Consider the following 14,985-nt stretch of genomic DNA (forward strand, 5'->3'; position numbering starts at 1 on the left):
GAGACATTAAGATCACATGGAAAAACATCAACACTATATTTGTAGGAAACTTTGAGGAGAATTTAGAGGACCAATAGGTCTATCTCAATATTCATAAGTTAGGATTTTAGAAGGTTACATGCATGTTTCTCAGATTCCCATCGACAAATGTGATCCACTCAATTGTCTCACACACTAATCCTAAGATGATGATACTGAGTAGTGTCAGTGTAGTAGATCTTTCTTCCTTCAGGACAAAAAACTATCAACAGATGTATCATTTTCCACTAAATATGATCATGATGGATGACCCATTCTACACTCTTAACAACAACATGAAGACAAGAGACATCTTGAAGAATTGGGTAAGGGATCTAACAAAGTTTAGGATGACACCTTACCAGATATACAAGACGAAGATACTCAAGAAGGCTTACCAATTCTTGCTCATCTTCGCATGTCATTTGTATGACCAAGGGAGTACATAGACCTACCCACATAGTTGGGTTTCTATGTTTGATTAGCTAGCCAGTGAAGGAAAACCTTTGAACTTGTCCACCATGTTGGCTCTCCAATTGAAAGTGCATATATCAAATGCCCAAAGTCCACCCAAGGATTATATTCTTCATGTTTTCTTACCTACTTGATGCAATTTGTGCCTGTTAATAGTTTCTTGGCATGGGTTGGGCATGGACACCTTCAAAGAATGTTGTGAATGTATATATATTGCAAGTTGCTCTCAGGCTATGTCTACCGAGTCATGGATAGAATATCTGACCATTTCATCACCGCTCTATACATGACGATATTTGAATAAGATCCACCTTGCATGTCCTAGGTAGGAATGGAGGCATTGGTTAACATTGCAGATTGGTATGCCTCAGCCAATGACACCTTCATGAGGATGTACAACACAGATAAGGCTCTACATGCATTGCTGAGGTTTTCCATGGAAAATATGGTCATGCAGGAGGTTGAATACCACATATTGATAGAGTTATCAGTTGATTTTCACATGAAGAAGAAGGCATAATGGCCTATGCTTCCTTTGTGAATTGGGTTGTATGATATTCAGAGTTTGAAAGAAGTGGATGCTAATATTGAGGACTTTAAGGAGTTTAAGCTTGACAACAATATTTTCAATCCGTACAATCCAAATGGATTATCTGGGGACCACTGTGCGAGAGTGTACTATTCTTGGATCCATAGGGTGTGCTATTGGCTAGAGGAAGATCCATGGAGATATTGTTATAACTCCTCTTGGCACAGTGAACTGGTCAACATGGCACTAGAGTAGGTAGTAGCACTCAAGGTGTTGGTATTATGATGCATGTGTTTTCCTTGATCGCAACTCACTTGTAACATAACACATATATTGTAACTAGATGAATCTACAGGTTAGTTCAAAGGTGACAGAGTGATTGAACAAAATAACAAAATGATGGAACAAATGTTTACATATCAGAATCAGAAGATTGATAAAGGTAAATATTTTAATATCTATACATGGTTTCGTCAAGGCCAAGTCACGTATACACACAGGTACAAATAAGAAAAATCACGTACATGCTGGCACACCAATTTCAGAATACCAAGGGTCCCTACCATGGTATTAGCCCACAATATTGAGCATAGTAACAATTACATGATCTCATCCAAGATTACCACCGACACTACTATAGTTTTGACTCACGGTATTGGATAATACTCTAACTATATAAGGAGCTGAAGATCAAAGTGCTAAGTGTGCATGTGAAAGGGTTTTTGATGAATACTTCAATCCGAAGTACATTTGCATTGTGAGGGCCATAATTGACACATAAATCTGTAATAATTATGCACCGATGAATACAATCATGGATTAGGATCATGAGACTTGAAATGACTTTCCATTGTATGATGTGCTCATTGATTGACTAGATCTAAGTATTGGTGCATGTTTTATATATTATGATCTGGGTCTTTCTAAAGTTCTAAAGAGTTATGCAGTTTTAGGTCAAATTTTCCAGATCTATATGCAGGTTGGTCTTGGTTAAGTCGTGTATACATGTGGTTTCATTTCTTTAAAGTCACATACATATAGGAAGGGTTTCTATTCATAAGTGGCTAATCAACCTGATCAGTGCTCTCATACCTTTATTGTTTGTCAATGATGTCCTCATGTTGATCTGGGTTGAGTGATAATATCTGATTAAAATATTATTGAATGATGAAGTTGAACTTGGTTACATGTTGACTGGTTGAAACAATTATTGATGCTACTAACCATATGAGCGTTCTGTAAGCTAACAAAATATTTGAGAATAACTCTTTTCAACTCTGTGTCTAATTCATAATTACAATTTTTTATTATATTGAGATCTGCACCCATGTTTCTCTACAAAAAAGCGCGTACACACGTGGGTTTCCTTAAGTGAAGTAGAATATACATGTTTTGATATGAATGATTAGGGTTGCAGTTGATTTTGTATGTTGATGCAGTATTCTGAGTTCAGTTCTTTGTTATGGTTACAATGATCTCACTGTTCTATTTGAATTTAGTGTTTGCTTTAGTTGAGCTACAAGTTGTGATGTATTAAAGTAGATGGATCCAGTGTGAAAATTTATGAAACGTGGTCCACAGATGTTGCTAAGGGTTGGAGCCTTCAGTGAGGAAGTCGAAGCTTCCTGCCAGTAGTAACTAGTAATTAGATTAAGGGGCTAGATCTCCCTTCTAGTAGGAGTTGGAGAATGAGTGAAGGTTGTAGCCTTCAGTAGGTGAGTGCCTATGTACTGGCATGAGTTTTCACTAGTGCAAGAATCTAAGAAGTTTTTGATATTAATAAGTTTGAAGACTGAGATGACAGTAGTTGTGGTTTTCTTCCACATTTGGTTTCCACCTTAAATCTTGGTGTTCATGTGTGTTTCTTATGTGTGATACTTTATTATGTTCTTCCTACACCTACTTACTTGTTATGAAATTCCTGATAAATCTCTTACATTCAAGTTTAAGTTTAACATATAAAGAATTAGTTGTTTGACAAGTTTACTAAGCATACGCTAGTATCTTTTACAACAGTTGCGTACATATGCAATTTGGTTTCAGTAAAGTCACATACATATTTCAGGAAAGAAAATTATTATTGTGAGTTTTTAAAATACTGATCCCTTCCCCCCCATGAGTATTTTTCCCAACAATTGGTATCAGACCAAGACCTTCAGGAGAAGCTTGATCGCTTGAAGGAAGATCTTCCAAGAAGAGGAATCAAGATGGAGTGACATCTATCAGATCATCACTCTTCAATAGAAATAATTTAATATACTGGAAGATAAGAGCCAAATCCTTTCTCCAGTCTCTTGGAGCACATGTTCAGGAAATTATGGAAGGATTTTACCAATATCCAGTCGTACTTCCCACAGATGCAGCAGAAAAAAAGACATATGAAACTAATGCCAAAGTTGCTAGTGCATTATTGGGAAGTCTGATATAATCAAAATTTCTCAAAGTTATGCAGTTAAACACAACAAAAGAAATATCAGACAAAATCATTCAAATCTATGAAGGTGATACCAAGGTAAAAAGTGTTAAACTCCAAAATCTCAGAATTCAATACGAAACTCTTAGAATGCATAATGATGAAATTATTGCTAGTTTCTTTCTATGTATAGATGAGATTGTAAATCTCACGAAAAATCTAGGTGAAGAAATAAAGGACACCACTTTAGTAGAGAAAATCTTAAGATCTCTAACTCCTAAATTCAAGTCAAAAGTGTCTACCATTGAAGAGAAGTAGGATCTAAAGACTCTTAATGTTGTTCAACTTCACGGTACCATGAATCCTTTTAACATGAGGAAAGGAGGTCCCTCAGAAGTTAAAGAAGTTGCATTTAAAGCATCTATAAAAGGAAAGAAAAAAGGTAGAACACAAGGAATCAGGATATATATCAGAAGAAGATGAGGTGAACTTGGTAAAGAAACTTCAACTGGGCACCATAAGGTTTAGAGGTAAGCTTATCTTCAAATGTTTTGCTTGTGGTAAAGTTGGTCATTATGTTGCTAAATTTCCTCATAATGACAACGATGACAAAGAAAAATACACTGCAAAAGATAATAGCAGACAATTTAACAATAGAAGAAGTTATTATACTCATGAAGATAGTGATGACTTGTAAAATAGTGAAGAAGGATAATCTGATCAAGATCTTAAATCACTCATGGATTTTGAGAAATATAGTAATGAGTCTAATGATAAATCTATGGATGATTTAAAGGAAAAATATTTCTTTGATGAAATTACTCGACTCAAAATTTTCTCGGAAGAAAACGAAGTAGCCATAGATACATTGAGGCATCAACTCATTGAAAAGGAAAAGCATATTAAGAAGTTAGAATGTGAAGTAGTAAGTCTAATAAAGGAACATCATAAAATAAAAACTTTGAATATTAGATTTTCTCAAGAATCTAAAACCTTAGATGAAATTATCAAGGTACACTGCTCTCCCCTTATCAAGACAGATCTTGGATATGCTGGAGAAACATCTCAAATAGAAAAGTCTTCTGCCACCACCAAAAGCTATCTAAATGCAACAAAAAAATAGTAAGCAATGCTTCAATCCTCAGCAAAAGAATAAATACATTCCACAGGTAAATCATGCTCACTCTAATCCAAGGATGAAAAACAATAGAAGCATCAGTCAAAAGGTAAACAACACCAGAATGTTCTATGATTACAAAAATTTCTTCTTTAATGGACAATGTTTCTCATGTCATAATTTTGGTCATAAGACTTGTCAATGTGTTTCACACAAAACCATCATGACTAGAGAAGAAAGAAAACAAAGGAATGAGATAGGAGCCCACAAGAACACATATAATAGCTTCTCACCTCTCAAAGATGAATTTGAATGCTCATTTTGCAATAAATTTGGACATAAAGAAATCAAATGTAACAGAAAATTTTAGCCAACATCTCAAAAAGAGAAAATATCAACAAATTCTAAAGTGTGGAAAAGGAAGGAGTTGTAGTTTGAAAACCGTGGCATAGCATTATTTGTAGAAGGACAAGAAGATCAATGGTACATTGATAGCAGATGCTCAAAACACATGATAGGTGATAAAGATAAATTTATTTTACACAATGCTTTAGACAAAGAAAGAATGTAACTTTTGGCAATGACTCACCTACTATCATTAAGGGTAAAGGTTATGTTTTTCTAAAAGAAAGGGTTAAAGCTGGTAATGTTATGTATGTTAGTGGATTAAATCATAACTTGTGGAGTGTTAGCCAAATGTGTGACCAAGGAAATGAGGTGGTATTTTGATCAAAAGAATGTGTGGTTTGTGAACTTGACACAAGAAAGACATAATGAAAGGAACAAGAACCCCAAGAAATCTGTATATATTGAAACTTGGCCAACAAAAATATTACCTAGGCAAGGCAAAGGAAAATTGATTATGGCACAGAAGGTTGGGACATCTAAGCTTCTATCAAATAAGAAAATCAAGCAGGATCAAAGTTGTTCATGATCTACCCAAAGTCACGCTACTAGAAAGTACCATATGTAAGTCACATCAATTTGGTAAGAAAACTAGAGTTCAATTCAATGCCGATAAGGATCAACAAGTAAGCCTCTTGAGCTTAGAAATACTTATTTTTGTGGACCAGTAAGGAAAAATTCACCTTGTGGAGAACAAGAATATAGCTTATTCATGGATAAATTTTCTAGAATGTGCTAGATCATTTTATTGAAACACAAATATGAAGCATTTGAAAATTTAAAGTCTTGAAAGGATTAGTTGAAAATCAATTAGATCTGAAAATCAAATGTCTCAGATCTAACCAAGGAGGAGAGTACATATCAAAGGAATTCTTTGATTTCTGTGAACATGGCACAAAAGACAATTTTTTGTAGCTAGAACTCCTCAACAAAATGGCATGGTAAAAAGAATGAATAGAATTGTTCAACAAATGGCTCTTTCTATGCTTGATGAGTTTAGAACTCTTGACACCTTCTGGGGTGAATTTTCACATACTACAGCAAATATTATCAAAAAGGCTCATGTTCATGTTAATAGTGATCAAAATCTATCTGAACTTTGGTGTGGTAACCTCCCACTGTAAAGAATTTTAAAGTTTTTGGAAGAAAATGTTTCATAAAAAATAATGATGGGAAACTTGGTAATATTGAAGCTAAAGCAGATGAAGGAATACTTCTTGGTTACTCATCTACAAGAAAAGGATACAAATGTTACAATAAGAGACTTCATAAAATTGTTGAATGCATTGATGTTGTGATTGATGAAGCATGCATAGATCCCAAAAAGGTAATATCACGAAAAGAGGATGATGATGCTGAATGCTTTCCCACATCAAATCCTAGTGGAGAAAAGGAAACTAATGAAGTAGTAGAGGAAGACACATCAGACAAAGAAAACGCTCCATCATGGTATGTTCAAAAGAATCATCTAGAAATTCAAATTCCAGGAGAAAAGGTATCTAGGGTACAAACAAGAAGAGCCTTTGTAGGATATCTTAGTTATATAGATTTATTATCCACCATTAAACTACAAAATGTAAATCAAGCTAGTAAAGATGAATGTTGAGTTAATGCCATGGATTAAGAACTTGATCAAATTGAAAGAATGGTACTTGGGAATTGGTTCCAAGGCCCCATGATAAAAATGTTAATGGGACAAAATGGATATTCATAATAAGTTGAATGAAAATGGAGAGGCCATTAGGAACAAATATATACTTGTTTGTAAAGCTTATGCTTAACAAGAAGGTATAGAATTCGAAGAAACATTTTCACCAGTAGCTAGACTTGAATCCATAAGAATGTTTCTTACATTTTCAAGTTTTCAACATTTCAAAGTGTTGTAGCAGCTACAACCACCCTCCAAAACTTTTCCCTAGCTTTTCTTTGGAGCCTCCCTACCAACCTTTCACAACAGCATGTCTTGCTTCATCAAGTACACAAGCTTCAGTGTTTTCCTACAGAATGACAACCTGTTCATTAGAGCTTGTTCCATTCACCTCATAGGTTGTTTCTCTAGACTTGGTCCAGCTACAACCTGAGAAGCTCCCTCAATAAATTGCACAATTCTGGAGGGAAACTAGCCTTCCCTCCATAAATTGTACAACTCTGTCTAGTAGCCTATCGGGCTCTATAATTACGCAAATCTTCCCGTCAAGCTTCATCCAAAAAATTGCACAAATCATCCCAGCAGGACTATTTAGCCTAGAATTTGCACAATCCTGGGTAGAAGTCAGCTACTCTAGGGAGAAATTGTAGAAATCTTCTAGGCATCTAGCCCATCACCCTTTGAGAAATTCACATTTTCTCCCAATGGTTGAGTAGGATCTTGGATGTGCAGTTGGGTTAACCAGTTCCACCCGGGAGCTAGGAAAATTGACTTGCATGCATAGCTTGATTTTTTCTAGAATAGAAAAACGCAACATGTAAGGGCATCCCTTCATTTAGGGAGATATTTTTAGAAGCTAGAGGTTACATGCAAAGATCGTCTTAGAATCTTTCCTCCAAGTGTCACTTTTTCCTAGATTCGTGGCATGCGTGTGATGAGACTAAACTTGTTTATTCGATGCATTATATCTCATTTATTCACATCGACCTTGGAGATCTAACATCCCACAACACATCTAGGACTCTTTGACACATCTGGCTTAGATATTCACGGGTAAGTGGTCTCAACTTGTCTTCTATAGTATTTTTGTTGCCTTTTGTGTTTTCGCTTGTGTGAGTGGTGTTTACTTGATTTCGTCGAATTCTTGTTTTCGTTTACATGCATATTAGCTTGTATTAGCACCATTTCAGTTTTCATTAGATTTTCACTATTGTCACATGCATGAAACTATTTTGCACAAATGGTCATCGATTCGGCGACTCGTTTCACCCACATGCATGTTGTTCCATTTTCTGAATTGCCATGCATTCACTTTCACATTTTCTTTCAGTGGCCCGTCGGCGAGTCTCCGCAACCTTGGTCGGGACTCTACCTCACCAAGGTAGCATTTCGCAATCCTGAGAGGGAAGGATCTGTCTTTCCCTCAGGAAATGCACATTTCTACAGAGTGACTATCCTCCATGTGTACTTTGTGAAACTTTGGTGGAAAGTGACTGCTAGCCCATAAAATTACGCAATGTAGCCATTGAGTCTGTACCCATTACTAGCTGAAATTGTACATTGTGCAATTCCAAGAGTCAATAGTTAGCCTGGATTGTGCATTGCATAATTCCAATAGCCAATCATGCTTCTTAGATAGCCCAGACTGCCTTTTGCATAAGTCTAGTAGCTAGTCTCCCAGCCTCCCAAAAGAAATTGTGCAATCCTTACCAGTCATTCCCCATGTATGTGTTATGTAATTCCTCGAATTTCCTTTGGTTTTCACTGACATATTTCTTGCCATGCATGTCACTTTGTCTCTAGATCTAGTAGGTGTTCATCCACCTCTTAGTAGTTGAGGATAAATGGCCTCCAAGAGAGCAATATCAAAGGACACTGATGAAAGTGCAACTGGAGCAACATTTGAGTGAGTGTCTGCAAGTCTACTAATCTATGAAGATACCAAATGGATTGTAGACAAGGACATCAAGTTGAAATGGCAAGAGGTTAATGATAAATTTGAAGGAACATTTGGGGAAGACCTCAAGGACCACCAAGTGTATGTGAACATCCACAAGTCTAGCTTGTAACAGATGCATTCATATACCTCATGTTCCCATGCATGGACATGATACACTGGATCATCTCGCACATTGATCCCGAGATGATGACTTTGAGCAGTGTTGGTTAGATGAAGATTGCAACCTTCAGGGCACAAGATTATGATGAGATGTATCATATGTCGGAGCCCGTGACCATCATGGAGACTCCCTTCAGCTTAGCCATCAACAATGCCAACTCTAGAGACATTTTGAAGAACTAAGTAAACGAGTTGGCTATATTCAGGATGACACCCAACTAGATCTACAAGACGAAGATGTTATGTAAAGCGTATCAACACTTGGTCATCTTTACATGTCGAATGCATGGCCAAGAAAGCACTGAAACCTTCCCATAAATTTTGTGATCACATTGGACCAATTGGCTTGAGAAGTAAAACCATGTAACTGGTTCGCATGTTGTCTCATCAGCTGAAGGAATAGGTAACAAGGGCTCAAAAATCGTCCAAAGGTATGCAAGAATATATCTACACGACTTCCTATATCTTGGATGCAATTTGTGCCCAACAGAAGTTGATGGGGTTGAAGTGGGCATGGTCACTGACGAAGACATATGTGAACACTTATTGTAAGATGTTTTCTGAATGCAGCTTCAGAGGAGTGATCACATGGATTTCCGATCATTTTGTCATCTCGGTTTACAAGATAATATTCGAACAGTATCCACCCTACATGTCAAAGGCAGCAATGGAGGCACTGATAGACATAGTTGACTGATATGCATCACTGTACGACACCTTCATACTGATTTATAGCATGGAGAAGCCTCCACATGTTCTACCAAAGTTTGACTTTCACATACTTGCCATGAAAAAAGTAGCATATCACATCCTAGTAGGATAGGAAGAGAAACACACCTTGCCACACTCTTCTGTTGTAGATTACGTTATACGAGATTCATATTTTCAAGTAAGTGGATGTCAAAGTAGAAGAAATGAAGAAGTATCCATTCGACCTCCGAAGTTACAATCTGTATGACCCACATTGTCTTGTCAAAGATCACTGCATGAGAGTATAGTTCAACTTGATTCACGAGGCATTTCATTAGGAAGAGATGGAGCCATGGAGATATTACTACAGTTTCTCCAGACCCAATGAAAAGGTTAGCTTCGCTGTGGAATGGTTAGCAAAGTAACATGAAGAAGCACCTCAGAGAGCACCAAAAGCAACAGCAGTAGCAGAGGTGAACATACTGGTGTGCAACAATGGCAAGAGGAAGATTTTCAATCGCATGGAGGAAGAGAAAAGCTACATGTTCTAAGAAGATCCACTTGTGGAGAAAGCATCTATGGCCATAGAGGTGAAGAGGCAACAACGCAACAAGAGAAACGTGCAAAGGCAAAGAGAGAAATGTAGAATGGAAGAAACAAAGAAGTAGTTACGGGAGTTGAAGGAGCAACTCTGAAAGGAGTAGGAGCTACACAGACAGGAGAGGGAATTGCACTAGCAATAGGTACAAGAGGGGACACAACATGTGTAGACAGATGAAAAAATTCCCATACAACTAGTGGACTCATCAGAATAGCTAGCATCAGGCAAATGGGGTGAACGATCGTAGCAATAGGACTTCACTCAAGAGATAGAGCGAGTGCTTGAACATATGGATACAGATATGGAGCAGTAGGATTTAGAGTAAGACATCAACCTCATGCGTTACCACCAAGAGGTTGACCCACCAGGTTTACTTCATCCAAAAGACGAGCAAGTCCCAAGTGAACAAGGAGACATTGATATCCTTGGAGATCAGTTACAGAGTGTTAACTTTGAAAGAACGTAAATCTCCTACGTAGTATGTGGAACGAGTGATCATGTATAATGTGTGTAAACATCCATCAACCTTGGTTGATGCTACTAGAGCATATGTCAAAGCCACTAGCTCAAGTGTTCTCTTTCTGATAGCTAAGAATGAGCGAATAGCTAAGGAACTGGAAACGGCCAAGAAAGGAGGAGAGTTGGTTACAATGTCCACTTCAGCAAAACTGATGAAGGAAATACTAGATGAATTATTGTCCCTTGACATAGTCATGTCAGTGTTGTATTCCAAGTTTGGTATGTGCATAAGGCAGTCATCCATCTCAATGGATGGTAGCAACGATGTTCTAGAAGAGCATGTATCTGGGCGAGTGTGAATGCTGTTGTTGATTACATGAAAACATGAGCGATGAGATACAAGGTAGCCTTGCTTCACATGCGTATGATGATGAAGCCCAGAGCGGTCGAGCTGAAGGCATGGATCTGGAGTCAAATCTGGAACTATGAAGAGCTCTCGCAGCTCATCACTTGCCTACAGGCTTCCCATGCACTTGTATTCAAGAGTGTGGATGTTGTGGTGCATGCATATGCGATGCCATCTATTGGGGCTCTCACCCAGGTGAAGAGAAAGGCACAGGTCTGACGATGGAATGACTCGTACTTTGACGAGTTGATGTGCATAGCCACCAACCCAAACTTTCCCATCAGTGCAAACATCATGCACAAGTATGTCATTGGTCTGGCCGCGCTGAAGACAATGATGCACATGACTTCAGATGAGTTGGAAAGAGGAGTCCGAGCAGTATACCCAGATGCTATGGAGGCAAGATTCAGTTTCTAGAAATGTCACCTTGGAGTACACGAACACCATCATGGACTACCAATCTTGGCATCAGTTCACCACTTTTGATCATCGCGAGGATGTTGAGGAGTTGGTCTTCCCATGGTTTTTCGAGTCATAGTGATGCCTTGCATTTATTTCTCAATCAATTTTGTCTCACATGGGTACATGGGTACATGTGCATTATAATGTAATGTCTTGTCAAGTGTAAGTTCAAGTGTCAATAGTTGGATGTAACAGTCATAGAGTATATGAAGAGTCATGAGGGTAGATGAACTGTAACAAAGGGGAATTTCAAGGGCCACCCCACCCTTTGCTATAAAGAGTCCCTCATAACTCATTGTATAGGCTTTTGGCCAGCCAAGCTTCGATAGGACTATCCTAGAGAAGGTTTGGACAATATTGTAATGCGCCTTGGCTTCTCCACTACGCATAGCTAGTATATCACTTTGGAGGAGTAGGCGGTTGTTGCTATAAAATTCAACTATTGGAACTAGCGGATGTACATGGATGTATTGTATGAATGGAACTTACACTTCTTAATATAACAGAGCCAACACATTCTCATGCATATGTTGTTATTGTAGTTGGACTATTTTGGTTGTTGTAGCAATGTATGTTATTTAACTTACCTGTTTTTGTATGAACTATTTTGTATGCAATCGTATGAATCTTATTGCAGATGTACTATTGGTTTGAAAATCACCTTGGATTGTTCATTATCTTGCTTTCCATCTGGTGATGCAACTTTGCTCATGTGTTCCCTTCTAAGCCAAGTACTATTACGAGCTTCCAAGGAGCACACTCACCTCACTCCTCATGTGTTAGAACCTCTCATGAACCTTCCTTGACTTATTGCAGCTGTCACACCCTTGCTACCAATAGAGACATCTTGCCTCTATGCAAAATAGCGGTCAAGGCATTACTGTACAACCCACTGTTGGGACTCCTACACCAAACTGTCTGAGGTCTAATTGGGACTTCTTACTTGGGAGATCCCCTGACATGTTGGCCAGTCCAACACCGTGTTGAAGCCCCAAAAATTAGATCTACAACAAGGGGGATACCCACTCGGTCTAGACCTTGAAAGCAGCTCCTTTTCCATTTGGGATGGTGGTTCCGACTGGGGATAATAGGACCAGTTTCCCAATTTGTGTGTGTGATCATAATTGATATTTCATTTCTAATGATTTCTAAGTAAAATGATTTTAATCTAAATCTAATTTAATAACATGCAATTGCATTCTAATGAACAGAAATATATAATTCTAAAACTAACTCGAGATTTAACTTTTCAGTTATGCTATCTAAAATAATTTCTAACAGCAATTGGTAATAAATATCATTCAATTGCTATGAGAAAAGAATTCGATAAAAATGAATCATTTCATATAACAAGTTAGCTGAAACAATTGTAAGAAGCATATCGCATAATAAGCCATTCATACATTAAGCATAAAAAGAATAGTCATCACCATACAAAAGTGCCAAATGATAACTCAAACATTCAAGCATTCATATATAAATAACTGAAAATAAATATCACTTTAACACATAAGCATAAAACATTAAGAGATAAAAGTACCATTGATAACAATTTCTACTCATGAGCTTCAACAATATAGATTTATCTCTTCTTAATTCAACATCTACTAAGAGTACAAAAGTGCATTTCAGTAGCAGATATTAAACACAAATGTCAATAAATCTCATTCCATTCATTCATCAAAAACTCCTCCGAGGGTGAAAAAGTGCATGTTCTGAGGAAACATTTTTGACAAATTTCAGGACCTCTCTCTAAATGCATGAGAGGGGTTAAAATACTACTAACTAAATCCTAAAAATAGTCTATTATAAAAATATAGGAGGAGGTTTAAATGATCGTCCTCATCTAAGGCAAAAATAAATCAAAACTAAAACTAAAACTAAAGCTGGAAATTAACTATCTATGTATCTGTTCTCTGAGGTCACAAGCATTCAGCATCAGCTTGAGGAGCGTCAGTTGGCTAACCTCCAATTTTAGTTGCCTTGCAAAAAAATAATCGGTAAGTGTTGGCACTATCTTCTTGGCAGAGTTCGTAAGGCATTTGAGAGTCATGCATTGACTGTGTGGTTTAACCAAGTACTGCCAGTAAGAATCCCAATTCAACTTGGTTAACTTCTTGATGGACTCTGCTCTTTCTTCAGCCTTTTGTCTCCAGCTTGTCTGCAGATGCTGTGCCTTTGGGAGAAATCCCGGAGTGGTCTCTGATATGAGGTTTGATCTGTGTGGGTTTTCATTGACACAGTCAATGACATTGTTTGTCGTTGTGGCTACTTCTTCTGCTGCCTGTTCTGCCTTCCTAATCTGTGCATCCCACTTATTAAAGGGCATTTCTTTTTGAGCTTCACTGATTCTCAGCGCGCTTGCTTTCCTTCCTTCTTCTGATTCCTGCCAAGCCAAATAATCAGATATTCTTTTATCAATTAAATCATAATCATGTCACAAATCCATGACTTGATTGGTAATTTTATAGCTCGTCTCGCAATAGGAGCTCCATTACGATATTCTCTGGCATAATGCTTCTTGCTATTGCAAGAGCTGGTCATTTAAGGCAAGGGCTTCTGCGACAAACTCTGTAAGCTTGGGATCATCTCTATGCATCTCTAGCATAACCTGCAACTGATTTTCTTTTTCAGCCAAATTGTTCTGGTATCCCATCTGCATCTGTTGAAAATCTTGTTGTAACTTTTCTAACTTTTCGTCTGCTTCGCGGTTGGCACGAACTTGCTGTAGCTATTGCTGTAAAACTTGTATTTTCTCCTTTCTATCCTTCAATAATTTATATACCTCGGACGCTTTGTCAATGGTAGCAGAAGCATAGGCTCCTGCGATCTGAGATAACTTAGTGAGATTTTCAGTAGGGTCAGTGGTAGGGTCTCGCCAAAGGACGTCTAACTGCTCCGCCTCAGGTGAGAGCACAATGTCCAATTTTCTTTTCTTTCTTTTCCTTCTTACCACTACCTTATGCTACGAACTATAAAATACATCTAGAGGAGGAATCTCCTCTACTTTGAGCATGATTTTAGAAGATGGGGTAATGGGAATATGCTCCATTTCTAGAGCATTTCTGACTGTTCCAATGACCATATCAGTCATTGTCTGCACTATATTCTCAGGTGTCTTTGTGTTCTACTCCTCAGTATTAATCAATTCATTGAATGTTTCCCACTCTTTATCGAACTTAGTTCTCACTGGCTTTGGTGGTTGGATGATGAAAGGGGGAACCTTTACCTCTGGTGTAGTCAAGACCTATTGCTCTGGGCATTCTTTATATTGAGTAGTATCTTTTACTGACACTTCACTTTTATTATGGTCACTCTCGGACCTCTTAGAGCATTCTGGTGATCCTTTCTCAAACTTAGATTTCGACTTGTCTATGCCTGAACATCCACTTAAAATGATACTAGGAGTTGGCTCCCTTATTGGTTCTAAGCGTAACTTATCCAAGGGGATGTTAGCTAATCTCCTTTCTCTATACAATTTGAATTCTTGGAATTCTACTGGGGGAAATTGAATTTGGGCCGAGTGTAGAACTTCTTTCAGTGTGCTTTTCTGTTGAAAGGTATCATCAAAAAGATCATCTTCTTTGGAAAATACTTTTATCTTGACAGCAGTAGTGAAATTTTTAATGAAATCATAGGGGTCG

This window comes from Pinus tabuliformis, chromosome 2_2 (assembly GCF_031772625.1).
Source record: "Pinus tabuliformis cultivar Carrire ecotype Pingquan chromosome 2_2, CPIR1, whole genome shotgun sequence".
In the NCBI taxonomy this organism is placed as follows: Eukaryota; Viridiplantae; Streptophyta; class Pinopsida; order Pinales; family Pinaceae; genus Pinus; species Pinus tabuliformis.